This window comes from Dermacentor variabilis, chromosome 4 (assembly GCF_050947875.1).
Source record: "Dermacentor variabilis isolate Ectoservices chromosome 4, ASM5094787v1, whole genome shotgun sequence".
Lineage (NCBI taxonomy): Eukaryota > Metazoa > Arthropoda > Arachnida > Ixodida > Ixodidae > Dermacentor > Dermacentor variabilis.
The window spans coordinates 131334779-131352426 of NC_134571.1; the positions used below are offsets into that span (position 1 = coordinate 131334779).

General features: G+C 49.4%; 1 protein-coding gene across 3 annotated transcripts in view; it reads right to left on the reverse strand.

Annotated features, from left to right (window-relative positions):
• LOC142579783 (NPC intracellular cholesterol transporter 1-like) overlaps positions 1–17648 on the reverse strand; it is a 330403-nt gene that overhangs the window by 104325 nt on the left and 208430 nt on the right. The gene's annotated exons all lie outside the window — the stretch shown is intronic.

Here is a 17648-nt window from a genome sequence, read left to right on the forward strand (position 1 = left end):
CAGTACTGGGCAACTACATTTAAGTATAGGGATCGCTACATGCACCGCCGTTGCCCCGCAGAGACTACTACGAAAGGAGTGAGACCAGATGACGTCCGTAAAATGACGTCTTTAACATGGCGTCCCCGTGGACGTCACGTTACATAGCAGCGAAAGTCACAGACCCGATCAGCAAGGGCGCAAGAAAAACATAACGACAGAAAAGGCACACGCATAACAGGCGGTGTGTATATAGACTTGCCCCACAATTTCTTCTACTTGACTTATACCCCTGCCACACGGGAAGATCTAATGGCATTCGAATCGAATGGCATTCGATGCATCGAATGCCATACGGTCTCTTGCGGTGCTACAGCGTAAAATATAACGGCATTAGCAAATGATACCAATGACGATTTGGAACAAAATTTTTGAAATTCAAAGAAATTTTGTGCCTATTAAACGCGTTTAAGAACTTTTGCGAGTACTTTTAAAATGAACGAAAACATTTTTTTCGCCAATTATTCACAACTAAAAGCACTTCGATCAACACATCCAAAATGGCCGACCGCCGCAACAGACTCCTGATGCAAAGAGTAATAGCGCTTGAGCACAACCCGTGGTGAAAATATCATCACAGCAAAAATAATTATTACTTTTTATAAGCCTAAAAAATATTTTCTGACTTTGCTGATGCACGCATTATTTTTTCGCGTTGCACGTCGCTGCTGTCTATCTGGTGTCAAGAGTACACATTCGGTTCGAAATCGAATGCGAATGAGTTCCCCTAACTCATTCGATGGCAAATGTCATTCCATTCGAATGACATTAAATTTTCCCGTGTAGATCCCGATTAGTGGGATTACATGCGAATGCCATTCGATTCGAATGGCATTAAATCTTCCCGTGTGACAGGGGTATTACACGGCAACTTACCACGGCAAATACGTCATTCCACGCACTTGAGATGCCTCACGCGGCGTTCCCCCAAGGTGAAGCCTATATATGTAGTACTTATGCGGGACACGGCACAAGTGAAAAAAAAAAAAAAGAAAATTGTCACCCCAACTGTTAACGCCACAGCGACACCGTACTACAGGTTAACTGTGGCAACACCACAGCCCCATACGTTGAGACGCGCCTTTATAGACATGTACCATGCCCAATTGTTAGCAACCAGCAAGCTCACGAGTATACAAAATCGTCGGCAGAAATAAAGGATTCCATTAGTATTATACAAAGCCAGCGTAGACGGATCGAGCGGCCCCAGGCCTTGCTGCACACACGCGAAATTTGAACGTACAGTGGCGATCAAAACAAGCGTCGCAAAAATTCTAGGTCGCGCGATGGATGCGCTATATAAGTTGGGATCGAACAGCTGGCAACGAACTGGCGGTAACCATACTTCGTCGCCATATTTCGTAGCCATTTATTAATTTCATGCAACCGTTTTTTTGTTTGTTTTTTAACGCTTTTTCCGACTACCTGAAAGCAAGAGCAGTCCGTAGCGCACGGCGCTAGCTGGAAGCTACAGCTAGCTCTTCGTGGCAAGCAAGCGACATACCGCCGTGAATTGGAGCGGAATGCGCTCGATCGCTACAAATGTAACTCGCGTATGTAGTTGCTCTTGCCGAAGGCTGCGAGCGAAGACGCGGCAACAGCACGTTTCGTCGAGTGCGCATGTGTGCATTTCGTGACGCTCCTGACACAAACCGCGTATACATCCCGCTCGGACCCGAAGGCAGCTGCTAGCTCAGCGAGGAGATGATCGCTTTTCAAGTCGCTTCTCATTACCGTATGGGCACACGTTACGAACGCGAGAAACCAACCTATGTTGTTTAAATGCCACGCGGTTGGATGCTGAATGCATCATCCCCGTGAATGGGAAGAAAACAACCGCCTCCTGGCGTTTCTCGTCGAAGAACCACGCCTTTAAAGTTGGTTAAACACAAAGAGACGAAGTTGTACCATAGCGTGGTAGGTTGGTGTACAATTAACCCCGATTATCCTAGCCACCTCAATGTCTCGTTTATCCTCGAAATAGGTGCAGCTCGACAGCCGTTACTTAATTAGGCGATTCAGTGGCTGTGCCGAGCACTCCGCGAGACGACTTGCAGTCACAGTTGGCACAACGCGTACTGGAATTTCGTGTCAACTCACGGTATTGGAAGCGCACTTTGCGGGTGCTTTTCTTCCATGTGTGACGAAAGAAAAGCACCCGAAGTAATGTCAACTTGCACGAAAGCTGACGGCAAGGATCCCGCATAACAGTTTCGCGCGCATCTGACTGGGCACCTGACTCAATATACTTTGCATACAGCCCCCTTCCCGAATTTCGAACATCACTCAATGTAATGTGCAGTGTAATGTGCAAGGAATCACACCAGGACATACACTATATGCACAGCTCGGTCCACCATTAACAGGAACGAACTACAACGGGCTGCAATTGCCCGCTGAAGTTATACATGCCAAATCACTACCCAGGCGTGATGATGGTCTCTCCAATCTAAGCCTGGTTATCGCTCTCGGTTTGATCTCCGAAATGCATCCCAGAAGGCCGCATTTATTTGCACGATTCTACAGCTGTGCCCAGCACTTCGAGACGACCCGTCAGCCGGCACAAAGATCGACGCACAGTACGTCACGTGGTATGGTACATCACGTGGGCAAAAAAAAAAAAAAGCAAACAGCAAGTGCCAGCATCGAACCCTGGCCAAGCCATGGACCTCCGGCAATCTGCGCTCGAAATCTCCGGAGCGATTTTCTCTTGACGCGTATTTACGCGCGTACATATAAACGTGCGTAACAGCCGTCAAAGCCACGTTTTCCTTTCGCAAATATTCCTTTGTTTGACGTAAACTGCTCTAGCTTCGCTTCATTTCATTCAACGCGGCATTTCGCTATAGATACATAAACCGGAATTGTTTTTACTTTTGCAACAAAATCGAGGAGTAGCCACAATTATCACCACATAAGGTCTCTGCAGTGGCGACGGACAGAACGGCCTATAGACATATGGAATGAGAGAGACGCCCGTAGAGTCGGAGCAAGAGGAGAAAAGAAGAAATGAACCGCACAAGAGGCGTTGACGGTAGAACTTGGCGACTAAATATTCTTCCCTTTATTTTCTTTTTCATAATGGCAGGACAAGATCTACATACCTCACAAGAGATTATTTTCAGATTATTCGGGCCGCAACTTGGAATACCTCCATTACGCACACCGAAAGAACCTTTGGTACTCGCTGCCATTTTCGTAGTTGTATAATTCTGTTTTTACTACATAGGCGTCGCTAGAGGCAAGATTAGGTATCAAACCTGCGACATCGCACTCGGTGCCAAAACAGCTCGGCTACATTATTCAAGAGCGAAAAAAAAAAAAAGTCAAAAAAGAAAGAAAGACAAGAAAAAGATGGGAAAGGAGCAAAAATACGAAAGTGTCGTCACGTTACGTGCTTGTACGAACAAAGTAACAATTTACGTTAACGATTATAGCCCGCTTCGTTTTTGAGGCGCCGCCCATCGCGCACACCCTCGAAAGGCAGTGAAAGCGTCCCCGCCCCGCCCTCCCCCCCCCCCCAACCCCCCTACACGAAATGCGCAAAAGACCAAAACCGCGAAGTTCATTGCTCCTCGCCTGGCAAGAAGCTCGCCTCGCGTGGCGAGAATGCAAGAAAAGAAAAAGCTAAGCAAAAAGAGCGCCACGTGCATGACCGTGTAATCAGAGAGTTCACAATCACGCACAAGTGCCAGAACTCGCCGCAAGGTCGTGAACCGCTGCCAAGGGCTTCGCTCTATTCAGGGAGCCATACATCGATAAAAGGCTACACGGGGAACGTCCACGCGATCTCATTTGCGCGTCCAAGCACAAAACGCAAAAAACAGAGTCGCCCGCTGCATACAGAGCGCGGCCGTTCAGCTCGTAAAACCTCACTGGCGGCTTGTGTAACCCAGTGGCGCCATGACACAGACCAAGGAAACTTAGAACGATATGTTTGCTAGACGATATGTTAGTAAAGAAAGCTTTTAGTACAATAACTGTCAATTAGTAATTGGTTTGCGGAACTATCCACCTCTGCAAACTCGCACTAGCCTATCAAAAAAGGAAACGCTGCTATAGGCTATGCAAAAAAATTTCCCGTACTTAAATTGGAATTTCGAGGCATATAAGAAGCGTAGCATTATTGATAGCCTGGGGCTTACACGGCTAAAATAATAATAATAGGAAAGATACTACACTCTAAGTAAAGTTTACACGCTTTGAGTCGTACCTTGCCACGCAACAATGAACGTCATCTGTCTTGTCCCCTTTTCCTTTCTTTAACGCTGCGAGCCCGGTACTTCCCAGTAACGATCGGCATGCGCGTTACCAGCATCACACAGCATTGCCGACAGGAAAGTAGCGGGCGCGGCGTTTTCAAGAGAGGAAACGCAAGCAAGGCAGATGACGATTACCTTTGTGTGACACATATACACCCCAAAGGGTGTAAACGTTTTCTTTTTTTTTTTTTTTTTTTTTTTTTTAGAGTACTGCGCGCAGCGATGGAAGTACCGTGAGCACCGTCTGCACTTTCGAGCGAGCGATCATCCACCGCGGTGCCGAACGGCAAGGTGCCACGAACAACGAAGTATTCCACGCTATACGCGAGCGGGGTACTACTACCGCGGGTATAACGCAATCGGCACGACACGTACATACGTCACACGCTGACACGTTCGATTACGATATAGCGCGCTCCTCCTCCAGCCGGTTTTCGCGCTTGCGCGGTTCCGATTATGCAACAACGGCATCGCAAGCGTGGCAACACTCGATGCGGAGCTGCGCCCCGAACCGCTATACAACTCCTGGCACGTTGTTTCGGCTTCGCCTGAAGCGGCGTTCGTCCTCAATGGAGACTTTGTCGCCCGCCTGGAGTACTAACTTTTTTTTTTTTTTATGCGATTCAATGTATAAAAAGGAGCGAGTTTCTTTGCGAGGACATACAATCGGAAGAGCAGACAAGGACAAGCGCCGACTTCCAATCGGGAATACTTGTGGCACGCAAGAGATCGAGATATATTGACGTTACGAAATGAAAGCAAACGACATGGGAATGAGCAAGAAGAGCGGCGCTGCTGAAATACCAATGAAAACGTGCGACTTGCCATTGTTCTGTTCCAAGCGTGGGCATGCGGCTATAGGCGACAGCAAGTCACGTTTTCATTGGTGTTTGATCTGTGCTGTTCTCTCTTTCATTCGTTACCTATTTTATACCCGCAAGCTCAGATGCACTAGAGGGGAGAGTTCGGAAAATCACAGCTAATACAAAAGTTGGGTGAATGCCAATTAATGCTAAAGTAGCTGGTGCTTATACAACGTTAGACAAAGTGTTTAGAGGACGTCATCCTTATCGTATATACAGAGCATGGAATAAGCAACCGAGAAATGTAGGCGTCTAAAAATAGACGTAACGATATACACCGAAAAGTGCGGCGGTTGGCCCCAACCTCCGCGAAAGTATACCATTTCCGGGCCGTTCACAAGTCAACGGCAGGCCGTAGCGGTATATAGCCTCCCACGCTGAAATTCTTGAATGCTCGGTAACTACAGCTGGCGCTTTCTGCCTTTCGCCCTAGCAGGAATGCCGCCCTCGCGGCCGCGGAAACCGAGCGCTCGACTTCGCAAGCACACTGCCTGCCCCCTCTGTCGCTGGCGCGGAAGCACTCGGAGACAGGGAGGGCGAAAACGCCGACAATGCGAACGCAACCAGAGACGAGCACATCGAGCGCGAGCGGTTGAGTCACACCCGTGGCGTCACGCACAGGAAGCAAAAAACAAAGAAAAAAAGAAATCTGAACACGTCAGGCGATTTCAAGGCGGCACAGACAGAAAAGCAGACTCCGCGCTATCCAATAGCACAAACAAAAAAGAAAAGGAAACCGCCTTTTTGTGTGTTTTTTTTTTTCTTTTCTTTAGCGGGCCTGCGCGCCAAGTACACAACGAACAGAGCCAGACATGCGCTGTCGTCTACGCGAGTGCAAGGAAAGCGAAGTGCGATCTCTGCAAAACACGCGGTAAGACGAGCCGAGCCGTTTCGCGCGGTCGGTGCATACAACCCGCCATGAAACCTGAAAGCAGGTCGATGTCCAACGTGCCGACAAGGACACGCGGACGCGGCCTGTGCCGCTTAAGGCAAATACGTAACTCCGCGCCGAAGTAAGAGAGGACTTCGAACGACAGCACTGACGTTTCCAAAACAAAATAGACACAAGGGTACTGTATTACGCGAAAGGGACCCACGCTTATCCTCGCTTGACGACCCGCCACAAGCTCGCTTCGGGGCCCAAAAGAAAGCAACTGCAAGACACCAAGGTGCACCGAGGCCATGCCAGCACATAGCCGCGTGATTCACAACCACATTCCACCCGCACAGCCTACGTAAGGCGCAAGCGAACATTTCTCAGAAGCGACACCATGTTTTCGGGTCGATACACGGCGATTTCGCTCACTAACTATTCAAATGAAAGCCCAGTCTGCCTTTCGCGCTGTCTCTGTGCGTGTTTATTTATTATAAGCACCGGCGCCGTATTGACGTGGCTACATTCAGCCACGAACACGAATGGAGGTACATTACACACGCTAATAAGCTGCAAACGCCCATGCCACACCGACTCTCAGGGTAAGCGGAAATCGCGCAGCGCGTAGATCCCTGCAGTAATATTTTTGCAGGAAACTACACGAGAAAAGCATGGCCTCCGAAATCGGGCGGTGGCCGTTTCGCCGAGGGGCTGCGCGAACGCCGGCCGAACTCCAGGAGCTGGCGAGCGAACGCGCCCACTGCTGCCAACGCTCCAGGCACGCGGGCCGAAGCAACATACTTCGGCCACTGCCCGGAAGCGAGGACGATTGTTAAGTGGATCAAGAAGGGCGCGTACCTCCTCGCTCAAGGAGGGGGACAACCATGAATCATGCCAAGAGCACCCGTATCGCGCGTTCAGTGAAGGCAGCAGAGACAGTCCCTCACGGACGAACGACCGGAACAACTGCTCGAAAGCCCCGTTTCGCATTGTCTGTCTGTGTGTGCGCGTGTGTGTGTGAGAGAGAGAGAGGTTGCAACTCGCAACCCCTTCTCGGAATTCAGCCTGGCGCACGACTGGAAAAAGAGGCGACAGGGTATGCTGGCGGCCTGAGCAAACAGCCGCAGCCGTTGGACACATCTACGCTCCGCAGGTGTCCCGCAGTGCCTGCACAAGGACACCGTAGACAACCGTTCGAAAAAAAAAAAAAAAAAAGAGTGCGTGCGGAGTTTCGTGCGCAAAAAAAAAAAAAAAAGCAGCTCGCCTCGCATACCGGGGCATTCGAGATATCGCAGGCGGCAGATTAAAATTCGACGTCATGCAACAATCAAAACGCCGAATCGACTTGCCAAAGAAGTAGGCGAGAAAAATAGCCAGCACATATCCACCAGTGGCGATTTGGAACGAGGATCTTTGACTGGAAGTATTAATGAACGAACGCAAATTAGCGCAGCAGCCCAAGAACAGGTTGCGCGGTTTGCGCCGCCCGATTCGAGGCGGGCGTGGACTAGGGGAGCTCTCCGTTTCAGCCGTCGCACTGTGGACTTCCACGCCGAATCGTGGGGAAAGACGCTGTCCTAGCCCTCCAGAGCCCAGCCAATGGCAGAGGCAGAAATAACGACCAAGGGACTGACATTATGTTCTTTTGTTTTTCTTTTTATCCACGTACGTTGAACCTAACTGAGGGCTGCTCCTCTACTCTCTTCGCGAGTGTGCGCGTCGGAACGATTTGTGACTGCGTCGAGTTCACAACCGTTCCACTGAGTGTGCACAACTTTCAACCAAGCCACACGGCAGAGGTCTGCCGCTAGACCATCGCTCGGTCAAAGCGTGCCCCTGGAAGTAACCTGCGCCTTCTGCCGGTGATTTTACCACCGGGGCGAACGCTGGAGGCGGCGCGCACGAAGCCGCAGACAAAGCGATAAAGGAACACGAAACTCCCGTCTTCTTCAGGCACGCAAGGGAAAGAAAGCTGGGGGGAACATCGGTCCTTTCCCATAAGCAACGAAAATCCCGTCACTTTTCTTTCCCCCCGCCAATACCCCCCCCCCCCCCTCGCCGCCAGTCGCCAACAGCACTTTGGACCCACCAGGATGCATCACGCGACTCTCCACAGTCTCCGCACGACGTGCTTTTCAACTAAGGTCTGCTCGTTTTCCTGGCTAGGCGGAAACTCGTTCTCCCGGCGCCGACACAAAGGAAAAACGCGTGAAGAAAAAAAAAAATATCGGCGCAAACTATATACCGGGAACACACCAGTAACGTCCGCACGTATTCTCCGGTTGTGGCTTGAGAAAAAGGACAAGTAGCCTAAAATATGAGAAGGGGGTGGAGTACGAAAGCTCTCGCGGACTTCGAAGGTTCAGGTGCACCTCAAAGAACCCGATTCGGTCAAACTATTGCGAAGCAGGATCACCCCCCCCCCCCCGCCCCGCCCCGCTTCCGGTGTCTGTCGATTATTAATCATCGAGAAAGGACGAAGGTAGAGAGGAGGACACAAAGCGTTGGCCGCCTTCGCAACCTTCGGCCTCCCCCAACATACACGCAGCGTAGCCTTCATTTAGCCTGCATCCGCCAGGGGAAGCATCCAAGGCAGTTAATTTCATTTATTATGCTTGTTGTCACCCAAGCAGTACCAAGGCTATAACAGGGCCAGTGAGAAAACAAAACCTCGTCAAACATAAGGCACTCATATTGCACACAAAAGCGAAATACCTCCATCATGTATACGCTTACTAGCTATGAACAAGTCGCAGAACACGGGAGTTTTGCTGCAACACATTATCACGCAGTTTTAGAAAAAGGCGGACTCGCCAAAGTGAGCACTGCCGGTTGCGCGCTTGCTTGCCAAGCGAGATCATGCACAACTTTATCATGAATGTTAACAGTTTGTAGCGCAAAGAAACGCACCATACGAGAGAAGGCACAGAGGAAGCTAGAACTATTAACACATTACGTAAAAGACTATTTGCATTCGATACCGACTAGCCCACAAGTCCGTTTTGTATCCTGAAGTTTTCCGACGTCTCGATGGCGATGCTGCGTGCTACGACATTGCAACGTCAAGCACCAACTCAAACGTTCATAGTAATCAAGCTCTGGCTTCAAAGAAACACGTGCAAAAAAGAAGAAGAAGAAGCGCTGGGAAAGCTGTTGCAGAAGCGGTCACTACTCGGTGTACGGACTTCGCACATGCGTTTACTTTTCCGCAAATTTCAGAGTAGCGGGCAAAACGTCTGCCACACACACAAACACACACACACACACACACACACACACACACACACACACACACACACACACACACACACACACACACACACACACACACACAAATCTCGACACTTTAGTCGACAAGTTTCGGTGGAAATACCTCCATCCCTGCCCCACCCCACATGTTTTTTCACGCACGCACACACAAACAACACGCGCGCGCGCGCACACACACAAACATACAAACGAGCGGCTGCGGCAGGTCAAGGTAGCACTCTGAGCGCGCAGTACAGCTCGCATGACCGCGGCGTTCCGGAGGGGCGGGGGGGAGAATGGGGGAGGCAGCGTCCATTGTCGCGCTTCCCGCTGTAAGCCGCGGCGATGCGATCAGGGGAAGAAGTACACGAAGCAGAACGCTCCCGAAGAGCGCAGCCCACAAGAGGCGCCAACATCGTCCCAGCAGGAGAGCTATCGGGCAGACGACAGTGAAGGTGGTCGCCCGAACGCACCTCCGTCTGCTAATCTTTCCAGCGAAACAAAGCAATCGGTTACTTGTGCAGCGGTCGACGGACCACGACGGCCAGGTCAGAGAACTGTGGTTTATAATATGCGCTCTGGACTCGCCTCCGCTTCTGAACACCATTATTCAAAAGACTAGCGCAAAATAGCAGGGACACAGACAGAGAAGACGACATGACGAGCGCTAACGAAAACAGGACGAGCGACAGGTTAGCGCTCGCCCTGTCGTCTTCTCTGTCTGTGTCCCTGCTATCTTGCGCTAGTCTTTTGAATAATGATGACACACCAACTAGCCCAACTTTCTGCCTTGATTCCGCACACCTATCCTCAGTGAACCGAACAGTCGGTTACAAGGGCAATGGTCGACAGCGGACGGCTTCCCATCCGCGGTGGCTGACTGGTTTTGCTGCTGCAGCACGAGGCGGGCGCGGGAGGGACTCCCGCGGTGTGGCGGCTGCATTCTGACGGAGACGAAATGCAAAAAAAAAAAAACACGCGCATGTATATTAATATCTAGGTGCACGTTAAGGAACCCAGGACAGTCAAATTTATTTCGTAGCCCCAGCGCCCCTCACAACCCACTGTGCAGTTAATGGCCGTTAAAGCCCATAATTTAGCTAATAAATGGCCATGGGACGGGGTGCGCGCGAGGGAATTTCGCAGCAGTGTGGATCCCCGCTTCCTACGCCTAATGGTAGTCAAACCTCGCTATAACGAAACGGTGCACAACGAAATAATGGGCACAAAGCAAATGACATTCCCTTTGAAATGCCCATAGATTCACATTGCAGTACACGCAATAATGGATATTACGAAGTAATGCTGGCTCCCACTTCAACTTCCTCATAACGAGGTTTTACTGCAGGACCACCGGCCGAACAATGCCCGAGCCTTATCGCTCAATCAAAGATAGCGTCGTTCCCCTTTGGAGACTGCGAGACAAAAGTATCCGCAAAGGTGCGAGATAACGTTGTTAAAGCTAGGAAGTTAGCAAAGCAACCTTGAGAGGCTTTAGTTTTTTTTTTCTTTCTTTATTGGGGGGGGGGGGGAGAGGGGGAGGGGTGTCACGATACCTAGCGCGAGCACCAGCCTCGCTCATTAGCCATTGAAAGAAGTTTCGAGCACTGACAGCACAGCACATACTATTGAGCCACGCTTTTCCCCGAAGCGTGACAACAGGTGGTCAGGTCGGGCCGACGCGACTACACCTGAATCGCGCGATCGAGATAACGCCCGGCTCAGGAAACGCCACTACGAAGGCTTCGCAATCACGACACGCTTTCTCGCTCTTAACCAATCAGAGAGCCGCGGTGTTGCGCTGTTGCCAGGTGTGCCCAGCGCGACCGCTTCAGGCAGAGCCGAATTGGAGCACTCAGTTAACGGGAATAAATTACGCGTTGGGCCAATTGCCGGAGGTTTGCATTAGCGGCTTCCAACGTGATGACATGAAGCTTGAGGAGGAAAAAAAAAGAAAGATAACCTCATATCTGCGAGTTGGCGGGAGAATCTGGCCAACTGCCTCCTTCCCGTGTTGGCACTCGTTAGGTGCGATTCCCCAGTGTATAAGCGCAAATGAAACTATCGTTCTGATGTGATGACGGTGTGATTAATCAGCTCTGCATTTAAAACCAGGTGTGCGCGTTTCTTTGTTTCGTTTTTTGTTTTTTCCTTTAGACGACAACACTTTTGAAGAATGCCTGCGCCAAATATAACACAATTCCAATCCTTGACCTGGATTACTCGTAGAAATAGACATTGCACAGTAAGTCATAATGCACAATTGAAGTAACAAACGTTTGCTGATTAAGTTCAACTGATCAATTTAGTTTACGTGGCAATTTACAAACTGTAGTCAGTGATTGAAACGCATATACCGCTTGGAAGGAATTCTCAGAGAGGTACTGCTTTGGTGATATGCGCCGTCAAATATTCCGTAAATATGCACTGTAGTTCCACTCAATTTTTTTTTTCAGCAAGACGCCATTTTATGCATTGAAGCGCAAAAATAACTGAAACGCTAATGTACTTTATCGCACACTTCGGGAGTGAATATCTCGAAACAATTCGCATACTGCAATACGTGTCGTAATCGGTTAAAAAAATACCGAGGACACCCAAGCACTTCTTACAAGTTCCAAAAGCGGAAGCATTAATGTCCAATTGAACCGCACTGAGCGGTCCTTCCGAGTTTAGCGCAGCGAGTAAGGTACCATAGCGGTACGTGCTGTCCGAGCCAGCTAGCAACAGCACCCTGCGTTGCCAACGCCGCCTGCCACCGTCGCGGCGTTGGCAGGCTTGCCCTCTCCCCTCACGTAACACCAGGCGCGCTAAGGCGCCAGCAGGTGTTCGTTTTCGCCCGCTTTGCCAACGCCTCCTCGTCTAGGAGGCGTTGGCAAAGCGCTCGTGCCGAGAGCGATGGTGACGTGGCGTCGCCGCGATACCCTCTCTCCTCACGCAACACCTGGCGCGCTAGTGCCCACAGCAGGTGCTCGCTTTCGCCCGGTCTGCTCCGTCGAAGCGCAGCTCGTCACGTGGCATTGCAACCAGTGGGAACTCCGTCGAGGCACGCTAGCGACGTGCCGTCACAGCCAATGGCGATGTGAGCTTAGGTGCCTTTTCGCTGCTGCAGGCGATAAACGTCGGCCTTTTCACTCAGCCTGCTTCGAATTTCACTCAGCCTGCTTCGACGCCTTCGAATTTAAAACTATTTTTTGAAGCACCCGGTGTAGCGAACGCTAAGTGACATGGGGCTTGCGACAACGGTGCCAAGCGGTTGTATGCATAGTAAAGTGTGACCCTTAACATTCGGACAAGGCATATTGCGTGTTCGATTTTGCAGGTTTCGAAATCAGCTCTAAGTTATCAAGCTACCAGCTCTCATTAAAGTAGTCAATCACATCGATTAACTTATCGCATACTGCTACAGTTTTTCTATCAGCAAATCACACAAGGCTGCGGGAAAAAAAAACGCTCAAGTCTAACAATATAATCGACAGATGAAAAGAAAAAGCATATAGATAATGAACTTCGTCACATAATGACACGACCGTGGGAAGATACCCGCGCGATATCTCACACGCCCGATAAGTTAGCCAGCGAGCATACCGGCAATGTCGCCGATATGCCCGTAATGTCGCCCTCGTCAGCTTTCGTGGGGAAGTTAATTACCAGGGCAAATTATGTTTTTTTTTTATATAGAATTGGGGGTTCATTACCTCTTAAAACACAGTTGATACCCAAACGAATGTTACGAAAAGGATGTAGGGAGCACGACAAGCAAACTGCAAGCAGAACACACTGCATACACGACTAGGTACACCGAAATTTTAAATAAGTGACGATATTGCACTGCGTTTCATACAGCGGAGGCAACGCTACGGAGGTTAGAGAGACTCCACTCACTGTGCGCATTCGCGACCAAAAAATAATGTGCGGCCCATTAAAGGAAGATATATAGGTATACGTCGTGTGCGTAATTCGTTGTAATATTAAAGGGGTCCCGAACCACCGCATGGCCTTGGTAAAAAAAAAAAAAAAACAGTCCGCGGATAGCATGCGCTGCTGTGAACATCTCAGCGAAGTTTTGCGGTCGTACGCGGCGCGTGGAGCTCACAAGCAGGAACGCGAAGTCGCTCAAACCGCTCTCTTTTCAACAGAAGCCAGCTCCTCACTGTTTTACGCATGTTTTATTTCGTAATATATAGCAGATTCTCACACGCGGCTGCTATTGGCTGACATCAATCAATCAAATCAATTCACCATTGGCTGGTCGGCTTCTCTATATTAATACGTCCTGTGGGGAAAAGTCCTTCTGCAGCCTTTATCGGCGCTTAGCGCGATACCGTCTCTACACGGCGTACATCAAAACAGTCCTATAGCCTAAACAGACCACCACACCGCTATCCCGTTCTTCACCGTCTTCTCCTCGCCGCACGCGATTTCCAACGTCATCCGGCCCCGACAAGTTCCCTCTCAAGTTTCTAGCGGAGATAGAAGTGGTATCGCCCTCGTAATCTCGGTGTTGTTTTCTAGCCGGATCCTGCATGCTCTAACGTTTCCGTCAGTGCTCTCGTATACTTTGTTATCGGCACTTTGTCGTCACGTATGAATACAATGTCATCAATTTTTGAGTACCAGCGGTTCTAGAAAAAGCCCGCGTTGCCGGTCTCTGCATGGGCGCAGTGTCGGTGCGATTCCCTGACGCTTCACTAACTTCACGGTGAGGGAGAGCTGTAAGTTGTCTAACCTTTAAAAAAGAAATAAATAAACGAGCAAGTGTAAGAATTCAAAGACTGCAGCGTCCGGAGAAACATGTGTTAATGGTCTAGAATTAACCACTGCCTCAACCTATGCCAAAAGCGTACCGAGCTGTTCAACGTTGGAGCTACCTCTCCCTAACGTTCTCCTGAGGCATTGTTTGACAGTCCGAATCATCCTTTCCCAAAAGCCTACCCACCAAGGAGCACGCTTCCTCAGTAGATTTACACGCTATATACGGCTCGTCGCGCAAAAGATCTGCACTTGTATGTCTAGAAGAACCTGGTATATGGTATCAAGTTCACGACTGGCTGCTTTAAATGTTAGAGCATTGTCGGAATATAGGATACTTGGTATTCCACGCCGCGCAATAAAAAACGACTCAAAGCCATCAGTCACTGCCACGATGTCTTTATTAAATGCCTGCAACTGCATGTTCTTCAGCTATACTTATTCGCTTGCTCACATTTCTGGAGCACAAATGGGGGCCTTCCCATGAAGGATGGGCTCACCTTTGACAATTATGGATAAATCCCCTTAATCATGCGGTTATCCTAAGAATCTTATGTCAGCGAGTGTATTTGGTTGCGTCTAGTATGGACGCTAATATCGGTGTCCGAGTACAGCCCGACTACCCTAGACAAACGAGACCCAACCGTAGGTGTTTCTTCATTTTCCTGTAGTGTTCTTTGAAGCAGCCTACAGTTTGCCGCCCATTTCTGCATCTTCATACCGGCCAGTTCCATTATCTTGTTCGTCTATTGGTACAAATGTAGGGCTTCTTCAGCTGTCGAAGCGCCAAATATTATGCCGCCGACCTGGAAGCTTTTCTTGAGCTTCGCAGCTGTTTCTTCGTAGGGTGGTTCGATGTGGTTGAAGTGGTACTGCACAGCAGCTGCTAGAAGGAAGGAACTCGAAGTAGTTCCGAAAGGCACTCGAGTAATTCTGATTTCTCGCATTTTCGGAAGTGCCTTTCTTTAGACAGCGTATCTTCGAACCAAAGAAAACGAAATCCAGGGTCGAACCATGGACCTTCATACTGAAGATCTAAAGGTTCCTGGTTCGATCGCGCGTTTCGGCGCCAAAACGCAAAGTGGGAAAAGTCCTCCTGCGGCCTTTACTGGCGCTTAGCGCGACATCGTCACAACATGGCGTACGTCAAAAGCATTCCTAGCCTAAACAGACCACACCCCACTATCCCGTCCTGCAATGTTTTCTCTAAACCGCCGCACGCAATTTCCAATATGTCCAGTTGGACTGTTGTCTTAGAAACAGTCTTAGCGCGAGAGCCTCTTCCATTTCTTTTCTTTTTTGAATACGGGCTCAGAATACTTAAGACGAATTACATGATGACTCTGCCTATTGCGGGGCAGGGGGATCTGTGCGATTGCGTGCGCTGAACTGGCTCCGATAATGGGAGTTTTTAGAAGTCGTAATACCGACCACTCTTAGCACTTCAGCACTTTTTACTACTAAATTTTGTCACGCACGGTGGGCGATTTCTCACCACACAGCAACAAATTAGATAAGACATTCTACACTCGCGTAAACGAGCTCGTGTATTTCGAAACTGACGGTGAAAAACCGGCGAGAAACGAAACGTATACACTCGCAAGACGACGATGGGACTCGTCGGATGCCTGCGGGTTCGTTCACGACGAGAACCACATTCTGCAGGCGCTGCTAGCAAACGAGATTGCTCGAATTTTTTCAATGACTGCATTTTCGAGCGTGCGCCGAGTAAGCAAACTTTTTTTTTTTTTTTTTTTTTTTTTTTTTTTTTTGCTCCCGGGAGACAGCGACGCTTCGTGCGGATCAAACGTCGACCTTGACTTACAAAGCTAAACCGGCCTGTTGCAACGCCCGGCGGCCCGGCCGGATTCCGTCTCTTACGTAAGCAGTGCGACTCGTGATTCGCGAACGCCCCTAGTGGTCGCCCGGTTATCGACTCGCGCGATATCATATCGCCCGGCGCGCGTGCGACAGCCAATCGCGGATCACTTTGACGTAAGCAGAAAGCGTTCTGTGAACTCGCACCCCTGCCCCTGCCGTGCAGAAACCCCTATGAGTTATCTTACTACTACAGTTATCACCAGCTCCGCCTTCTCGTCCGTCCGTTCACGGGAGAGGCTCTTTAATCAGGAACACGCACCTCACACCGGTCGAGAGTGTTCTACCTTCCGCCACCTCGGTCCCACATCTCGGAATTCGAGACAAGCTTTTCTTTCATTCAGCAAGATCATTACGATGATTATGCGTGGTCGTATCCTTTAAAACGGTTGGGAAGTTATACAGCGCTCTAGCGGATACAAAATACACACAGGTTAACATATCAAATGTAAGAATTCTACGGGAACACTGCCCTTACGCCTTACACATACAAAGAAAAGCCGCCTACCTTAACCCTTGTATTGTGGCATTGCGAAACCAGGGCCGCTATTTTGTAGCGATGCCTTATGCCTTATTCTATGCTATTCTTATCATCCACCGCACACGGCCGCCTGATCCGATAGATAATGTGGGCAGACCGTCGCTCTGACCACTGGCCAAGCGCGAAAAGCCTGAAAAGGCATCGCTACAAAATACCAGCCCAGCATTCGGCAGTCTGCGCCTTGTAAGGTCTGGTGTACAATATATCTGTGTATCCCCTAGTTAAGTCTTCTGGCCTGCTACATTGTTCAAACGCACAAGTGATGTGTGAGAACACCTCAAACTTTTCCGTTTTGTCACTTTCCCATCATTGACGCGGCCGATGATTCCGAATGCATCTGCACACTAAAGCTGGCAAAATCGCGCGCAATAAAAAGAAAGGAGCCTAGCATGGAGTACTACTTGAACTTTACCAGCGAGCAAGCTTTACGGGTTCAGTCGTAAGGAAATCAGCGGATCGTGATAAGGCGACCTACATTGAATTAATGCAATGACGTCAACGAATGAATGCCCTCATGTGGCCGACGCTCGATATAAGGAAAAAGAGGGGCACAGTCCACTTCAAGTTGTATAACATGGCGCAGCGTCTTTCCTGGAAAGCGTAATAAATGAACCAGACGGCCGAACAGAATCGACAACGGAAAATGTCAAAATGAATCTGAGAACAGAAAGCAACAGAGAACAACATTAGCGCGAAGAAAGGATTGTGTGACGTTTGAGCTATCTGAGACGCGAACATGAAACGAGTTCATCCTACATTCGCCAGTTAAGAGCCGCTTGCCTCTTCAGCGAAGACGAAATAAATGTGGCACCACTATACGAGGCGATTCCCATATAAGTGCAGCGAACTCGCACTTTCCTGTTACCCGAAGTTTTCCACCTGCATTATTTATTACGGAATTCCTTGAAGGCTTGTTATTCGCTACGCGTTTTCAACTTCGAAATCACTGCGACATCACTGACACTTCATCAAACAGCCTGCCCAGCCGCGAGCTATTGCGAACATTGTTTTCGTTTTCCGCCGCCTGGCACATTGTCAAATCAACAGGAATGCTCAGAAAAAAAAAAATAAGAAAATAAGAACGAGGGCAGGGCCGCATTTAGTAAAGCTAGCCAAGGGTACGTCAAGTCCACTTGTAGATAACACTGGTAAAGTGTTTGGGTTTGCGACCCGGCCGCGTTGACTACAAA